General features: G+C 38.8%; 1 pseudogene across 1 annotated transcript in view; it reads left to right on the top strand.

Moving 5' to 3' along the window:
* The first annotated feature begins 1,265 nt into the window (after positions 1-1,265).
* The window catches only part of LOC306651546 (tyrosine-protein kinase Fer-like), a 57,885-nt pseudogene continuing 50,849 nt past the window's right edge, over positions 1,266-8,301 (top strand). The window contains exons 1-3 of the transcript in view: positions 1,266-1,330; positions 1,440-1,572; positions 4,286-4,507. The product of the transcript in view is annotated as a tyrosine-protein kinase Fer-like (transcript). The remainder of the gene's footprint in view (positions 1,331-1,439; positions 1,573-4,285; positions 4,508-8,301) is intronic.

Below are 8,301 nucleotides of genomic sequence, written 5' to 3'. Positions count from 1 at the left end.
ATTAATTAGCACAATAAACAGAAATGGTATGATAAATAATTACCAACAGTAAAAATGGTAAATTTGCAAAAGGGTTTGCAATTTAGAAGGTGAACAGGGAGAATCCAGAAGAGACATAGGATGTGATGACTATGAGGAAGTAGGAAATAAAAATAGAAGTAAAAAAAAAATTAAAGGAAGAGCTGGGAGCAGTGGTCCATACCTGTAATCCAAGTGGCTTGGGAGGCTGAGGCAGGAGAATCATGAGTTCAAAGCCAGCCTCAGCAACAGCAAGGCACTAACCAACTCAGTGACCCTGTCTTCTAAATAAAATACAAAATAGGGCTGGGGATGTAGCTTGGTGTTCAAGTGCCCCTGAGTTCAATCCCTGGTACTGCCCCTACCCCAAAAAATAAAATTAAAGAAAGAGAAGAGTGAAAGAGAGAACAATAAAATTTGGTTTTTAGCTAAATAAAAGAGAGAAATGGAATCAAGAGAAGCAGATAAAGCCAAACTATACTAATCACAAACCCTAGTTCTCAAAACACAGAGTCATGGGCTGGGGATATAGCTCAGTTGGTAGAGTGCTTGCTTCACATGCACAAGACCCTGGGTCTAATCCCCAGCACCACACACACACAAAAAAAAAGAAAATACAGAGTTAATAAAAAATGTCTACCTTCAAACAATGCTAGAAATGAGAATAAAGAAACAAATATGTATATGTATGAATGTCCATGAAACTTTGAGCACACAATCAAAAAAGAAGAGAAACAAAAGAAATAAAAAAGGTTCTTGGTAGAAAATTAAGGAATCGTTTTCATTGCAGTGGTCACAAATTGTCAATGAGAATATTTGTTTGTTGTCTGTCCTTTTTATTTTTTCTTGAGGCATGTACTGTGCACAAGAGTAGAAGCTGTAGGCTGTCAAGACCTTCTTATTTTCATGTTGTTCATCAAGTTTTAAGTTGGAGTTCAAAAATTCTCAACATCCCTTCTCAGCATTATGAGGTGGGGTGGATAGGAGAGTGCTGTCTGTTCCACTCTCACTGTAGAGTTCTGACAGAAGAGTTCCATAGGCAGAACTCCTGAAGGCAGACCCATAGGTCAAGTCAGGCCCCAGGTTCTTTGTTGAATAGTGATTGACCTGAAGATTTTAAATCAGCACACCTCCAAGACCCAGGAACTGCCAATTTGTGCTGTGAGACTGCACCCCAGGAGTCTCCACTGGGTTCCACTGATGTTGTGGAGGAGCCAATCATTCAATCTCTCTGCCACTCATCACCCATGGACCCCATCCTTCCCAGCCTCTATGGCTCGGTCCCCAAGTGCACAGTCACCCCACCCCTCCTGTAAGCCATCAGACTCAGAGAGGGGAGGGATCCTATATATCTTGGGTCCTACAACCTGTATTCCCCTTGAAAAACATTCTCCATGCTTGATTTTCTTCTGGTCTCCTAGGTACATTCTAAGTCATGTTGGAGTCATCTGCCATGACTGTTGTTCAGATCCAGCTCAGATTTCCCAGGTCTGGGCTTCTGAACTTGCTCTCATAGCCTCCAGCCACTGTAACACAGTGCCAATGGGCAACTGGGTGACACAGGGCATCTTTCCTGCATGAGAATAGTGTACATATCCTCTGGATCAGTCCACCAGTGTCCTTGATCTCTGATTTCTCCATACCAAGACACAGCATGATGCCACCTGAAATGCAGTTTTCTTAGTCTCCTTCCCTGTATTGCCCACAATGGTGGATCAACTCTGGCAGTCACCAGTGCTGGTGTTAGGCTTTCTTCTTTCTTTTATTGTATCCAACCTTATTAGTCCCCAAAATGTTCTGAGAGGTCAGTATTAAATCCCAGTAAAAGCCTTCTTTCCCCCACCTCACTGAGAAGTTTTTAAATCTGCTTTCTTGGTCTCACACCATGGAGCAGCTTGAAAAGCAACCTCCTCTACTCCACCATCTTCTGAGAGCCCTAAAAATTTCATCATCATTGGAGTCTCCACCATTGATAAGCTGAGAAAGATTCTTCTGCAGTTGGGAGAAATGTCAACTCAAGAAGAGAACCAAGTGGCTAATGGAGAACTCCTCCAGGGAGGTGGAACAGCTCAACCATTTGCTTCTAGTTCCCTTTAACCTGCCTTCAATGTTTTTAGAGGTCTCAGTCCATAGACAGCCAGTTCCAATCCTCAGGACTTGAGGTAAAACTGAACATCAGGATGGAAGAATGTGGTGGAGGGAAGCAGAGAGACCTTCATTTCCTTTTAAGATTCTTCACTGTTAATATATAGAAACAAAAGTGATGTTACATATTGATTTTGTATCCTCCAACTTTACTGAATTAGTGTCTTTTAACATCTGGATTCCTAATGTCTGTTGCCTACAATGTAGTAGATGTTCAATGAATGTCTGTTGACTAAAGAAAAAAAATCTCTTGAAAGAAACTCCCTCTTGCTGCTAATAGTGCTTCTCATGAGAATGTTTGTTTCAAGGGTGTCATTTCACAAATGAGAAAGACTCTCTCCTTGCTATTGTATTATTCTTTGTTATTGGGGTCCCAAGGTAACATTAGTTGTTCCAAGAGCCCACAAAGTCTCTCAATAATTCTTTAAATGACGCTGTAAGAAGCACCTGTGCATCAAAATACTTCCATATTTATTGATAACAGTGGCTTCCTTTCCTCTGTTGTTTTTTTAAACTTTGCATCAGGGATTAAATCCAGGGTACTTAACCACTAAGCCACATCCCCAATCCTTTTATTTCATATTTTACTTTGAGACAGTGGCAAAGTTGCTTAGGGCCTCATTAAATTGCTGCGGCTGGCCTTGAACTTGTGATCTTCCTGCCTCAGAATCCCAAGCCATTGGGATGCCAGCCGTGTGCTGCCATGCCTGACTCCTTTGGTATCTTGAGTGCTTCTGCCACCATATTTACCACCTATGATAAACTTTCAGTAATGATATGACTAATGAATTATATCTATCTATATCCTCTTTCCCACATTAACTCTGGGCTTGCCCATATGACTTGCATTGACAAAGGGGACATAAGCTAATGTAAAGTCAGAAAATTATGTTGTATCAGAGCTTTTCATATTGGAATGTAACTGCCATGTGAAGCAGCCCAGTGTAGCCTGCATAAGATACATGGACCATGACCAGGTAACAGCCAGAATACAAACATCAGACATGAGTAAGATTGTGTTAGACTACACAGTCTCAGCAAAACCACTAGCTGACTGCAATCACAGAAGTGAACCTAGGTAAGACCTGAAAAATAGCTGCTCAGCCCAAATCCCTGGGCCACAGAATAGTGAGCATATAATAAAATTATGGCTTTAAGCCACTACGTTTTGGTGTGATTGGTTAATGAAGCCAAGCTGAGACATCACCTAAGAATGAATGAAAATATTCCCTCAGGCTCCAAAGATGAGAAAAAACAAAAAGTTCATGGTATTCAAATACTAGCTACTCCTGAGAGAACAACATTCACTTTTAGGAAAAATATACACAAACAGCCCCTAACTAATTCAAAATACCTGCTACTTATTTGAAAACATGAATGAACTACTAATACCACCTGGTATCAACCAGGTGGTAGATTATTTTCTCCTCGAAAGAGTTGAGGAATTATTTGTAAAGACTTTTACTCTATGATTTATTGCTTCAATCTCCCTTAGAAGGCAAGTAAATATTTAATTTTTACATGAGCTTAATTCTTTGTGCAGTTTCACCTCCAATCCCTCCAATTATAAACAGGAGTAAATCTTACTTGCTAAAGAATTACCTCTTTAAGATTCCCTTTAAACTTCCAGCTAAAATAATTCACACTCTATTTCTTTCATGTTTAAAGGGTACACATTTCTCAGTGTCTTCAAGGAGGTGACACAGCTGATGTTTCTTAAACCCACAATTCTGCTTTCATGACATCAACAAAGGCTTTCTGTGGCTTTCTATGAAGACAAAAGATTCCATTTCTAGCCACCTAAAGAAAAGATAGCTTTTCTGTGCCATAAAGATTCAACATTCCTTGAATCAAGTGTCTTTGAGGTTTGGCAACTCTTTAACAATTTCACTTTTCTTTGCTTAAGAAAATCTGAAGCTCTAATAAACCGGTCAAGTGAAATTTCTCACAGAATACAATCTTTAGAGACAGTAGAATCAAGTTAGAATGACAAAAATGTGACTTTTCTGTGTTTAGGATCTTTTATTAGAATTGAAACGGTTTCATTTCACCATTATTTTTCAACAAAACACTTTGTCATACTCTCAGGCTTTTTTTTTTTTTTTTTTTTTTTTTTGCCTAGGATCATTTACTCAATTCATTTGTGCTCATTGTTAACCAGTCTGAGGTCTTCATGGATTCAGTCCCAGTATGGGCCAGTGGCCCTTCCATAGGCATAGACTACACCTTTGACTCCAGTGTCAATCTGACCCCTAACCTCGGCCTCAAGAAGGACAAGAGATATTATGGTTGCATCTGGGCGAACATTCCCACCATGGAAAGAATTCAATCTCTGTGTACAGGTGTAATGAGATTTGCCATCATCTGCATAAAATTTAACTGAAGGGAGGAAAAAAACACTTGAATTCAGTACTCTGGCATGAGTCCATAGAGAGCACATTTACAGTATGATGAACTGCTACAACAAAAACTGCTAAAAATACAATGATTTTATTTTCCTCATGATGACTTACAAAACCACTTTATTAAGATATGAGTGACAAGTAAAAATTTGTACTTATTGAATATATACAACTCAATAAATTTGGGGATAGGCATACATACTGTCACCTTCCAGAATTTTTTCCTGCCCCCATTATTATTTGTGCATGTTAAGGACACAAGATCTACTCTCAGAAAATTCCATACGTATTATTAGCTGTATAATAGGCACTATGTTATATAATAGAACTTGAAAACAATTTATCTCGTATGAATGAAATTTTGTACCCTTTAACTATCACTTCCCAAATTTCCCTTCTTCCTAGCCCCTGGCAATTATCATTCTACTCTCTGCTTTATGAGTTTGACAATCTTATATTCCACACATAAGTGAATTCAGTTTTTGTCTTTCTGTGTTTGTCTTATTTCACTTAGTATAATGTTCTCCAGGTTCATTCATGCTGTCACAAATGGCAGGATTTCCTTCCTTTCTAGGGTTGAATAATATTCCGTTGTGCATATATACCACATTTTGTTTGTCCTTTCATTCATCAGTGGTCATTTAGGTTGGTACTATATCTGAGCAATTGAGAATAATGTTGCAATGAACGTAAGAATACAGGAATGTCCTAACATGCTGATTTCATTAGTATAAATGTCTAGAAGTTTGATTGCTAAATCATATGGTATTTCTATTTTTTGTAAATATATTTTATTGGTTCTTTTTAGTTATACATGACAATAGACTATACTATGTCATAATTATAGAAGCATGGAATATAATTTGTTCTAATTCAATCCCCAATATTTGCCCTTGCTCCCACTCCTTTCCCTTCCCTCTACTCTATTGATCTTTCTGCTATTTACAGATTTTTTAATTAAGATCTTGTGGATGTACATAAGGTAATTCTATTTTTAATTTTTTGAAGAATCTCCATATTGATTTTCATAATGGTTATACACTCCTGCCAAAAGTGTCCCAGTGTTTCCTTTTCTCCACATCCTCACCAACACTTGTCATATTTTGTGTTTTTTATTGGTCATCCTAACAGGTATGGGGTGATATTTCATTGCGGTGTTTATTTGCATGCCCCTGTTGATTAGTGATCTTGAGTATTTTTTCATATACCTGTTGGGCATTTGTATATCTTCTTCGGGAAAAGGTCTGTTCAGGCCCTTTGCCATTCTTCATTATAAATTAACAAGTTATAGTTGCATATATTTATGGGGCACAAAGTGAGGTCATGATCTCTTAATATAATGTGGAATAATTAAACCAAGCTAATTAACATATCACCTCAAATACTTATTTTTAGGGGGTGAGAATATTTAAAATTTGCTCTTAGCCATGTGCTGAAGCACACATTGTAAGTTCTCTCAGAGGTCCTGCAGGATTGAGAAAACCGTTGCCCATAGCTCCATCCTTATATTGGCTCTCCCACCTTCCCTGTTGTGCTTCCCTTGTCCTTCACTCCTGCTTCCTGGGATCACATTCCCAAAAAAACATCTGGCACAAAAGCTGTCATGATCAGCATTTAAGCAAAGACCTTTGAGTGGTGAATGATCTCTGCAGCTATCTAGGTGAAGCTCATTGTAGGCAGTAGGAATGGTAAATGCAAAGACCCTGAGGTAGACAAACAACTAATATGTTTGAGAACAACCAAGAAGTCATGGTGGCTGGAGTGCCATTAACCATAATGAAGGAGAATGATAGAAGGCAAAGTCTATGAGGATATGGAGGAGCTTAAAAATCACCATAAGGATGGTGGGTTTTACTCAGACAAATGAGGACCTATTGGAATATTTGATACAAGAAGTGACACAATCTGATTTAGGTCTTGAATGACGTACCTGGCTGCTGTGTTGAGAAGAGACTGTAGAAGACAAAGACAAGAGCAGGGAAATCATTTAGAAAACTATTGAAATAGTCTAGGTGAGAGAGAGGATGATGGCTTAAGCCAGAATGATAGCAATAGAAGTGGTAAGAAAAGGTCAGATTCTGGATGTGTTTTGAAGCAGAGTCAAAGGATTTACTGATGAATTTAATGATGACTGTGAGAGAAAGAGAGGAGTCAAGAGTATCTATAAGATCCTGGCCCCGAGCAATCAAAGTGAAGTTGTCCATTAACTGAAATGCAGAAGATTGCAAGAAGATAAAGATTGCAGGGAGAATCTGAAGGTTAGGTTTTTAACATATTAAATTTTAGATGTTTATTAAACATTCAAATGAAAATGTCAAATAGGATCTTGACTATGTAAGTCTGAAGCTCAGGAAAAGATGTGGCCTAGAGACATAACAGGAGAGAGGTCTTTGAGCAAATGGGAAAGAATAGAGTGGGAACAGTTCTGAGAGGAAACAGTATGATTTGGACAACGGAAAAAGGAGTGTCCAGAGATAAAGGGCAATAATATTCACAATCCAATATAAATCTCTATGTCTGTTCCCCCCCTGCTTTCCGAAAAAGAGATGACTAATGAGTAAATTCAAGTAGCCAGCTGAAGAGGGAGGAGTCAGACCTCTGTAGGTAGACACTCACTCTGTGTACACCTGGGGCGACTTTATACAGTCACATTTTATCTGGGGGGGCTCTCAGGTATGAAGATAGCCAGTTATGGCAGGCTCATGAAAATAAGACAAATCAGCCTTGCCTGGAAAGAGCATGGAATTGAGACATGGGCACTGGGCTACTGCAACCCAGAAATTAACGATTCCCCATGGTCAGCAACTGGTTTTGCTTTCTAACCTTGACACTTGTTCACACATGCTCACAAAGAGATCTGCCAACAAAGCATCAAAGATCATACTGAAGATTGCACATGGGAAGATTGAGAAAACATTCACATCATACACAACTTCATCAAGCTGCCCCCTTGACATTCTCAATATCTTTCCCCAGCCCTCCCACCAATGCTATTGTTTTTCTTCATTCTTCTCAAGCTGACTAGATTTACTAACCTTCCCTACTCTTTTCATTCCTTCCCCTAACCCAACTCTAGCTTATCCAAATAACATTTAGCCCAACCAGGTTTGGTGGCTCATACCTCTAATCCCAGCAACTAAGGAGGCTGAGACAGGAGGATCACAAGTTTGAGGCCAATCTCAGCAATTGAGGCCCTAAACAACTTAGCAAGATCTTGACTAAAAATAAAAAATAAAAAGGACGATGGATGTAGCTCAGTAGTAGAGTGCCCCTGGGTCAATTCCCAGTACCAAAACAAAACAAAAAAATATTATTCAGCCCATTTTGACCCAAAAGAAGAAAAGAATCTCTGGTTATTATGAAATCCTGGGTAGGTGGCAGGTGAGAAAAACAGAGGAATTAAAAATGTCATTTTCTTTTACACTAAAAGCTGAGGACTGTATCAAAAGATGTAGTCTCTAGCCTCAAGTATTCAACCAATATGCAAATAAATCATTGTAACTCAGTGCCATACGTTTTATCATGGAAATAAGCACAGGTACTATGCCACCATAATGGAGGGGTACCTAATTCACCCTAGAGGTATAGTAGTCAGGAAAGTCATTCAAACATTTTCTGTGCACCTACTATGTGCCAGACCCTGTACTACACACAAGTAGTGTGTAGATTCATTCAGAAATGAATCCTAATCTGTCTATCTCACAAAAGGGCATCACTAGTTTTTGCTCTTGCTTTA

Source organism: Sciurus vulgaris (genome assembly GCF_902686455.1).
Source record: "Sciurus vulgaris genome assembly, chromosome: X".
Classification (NCBI taxonomy): domain Eukaryota; kingdom Metazoa; phylum Chordata; class Mammalia; order Rodentia; family Sciuridae; genus Sciurus; species Sciurus vulgaris.
Note: the sequence above shows the minus strand (reverse complement) of the source record. Positions and strands in the feature narration are given on the sequence as shown.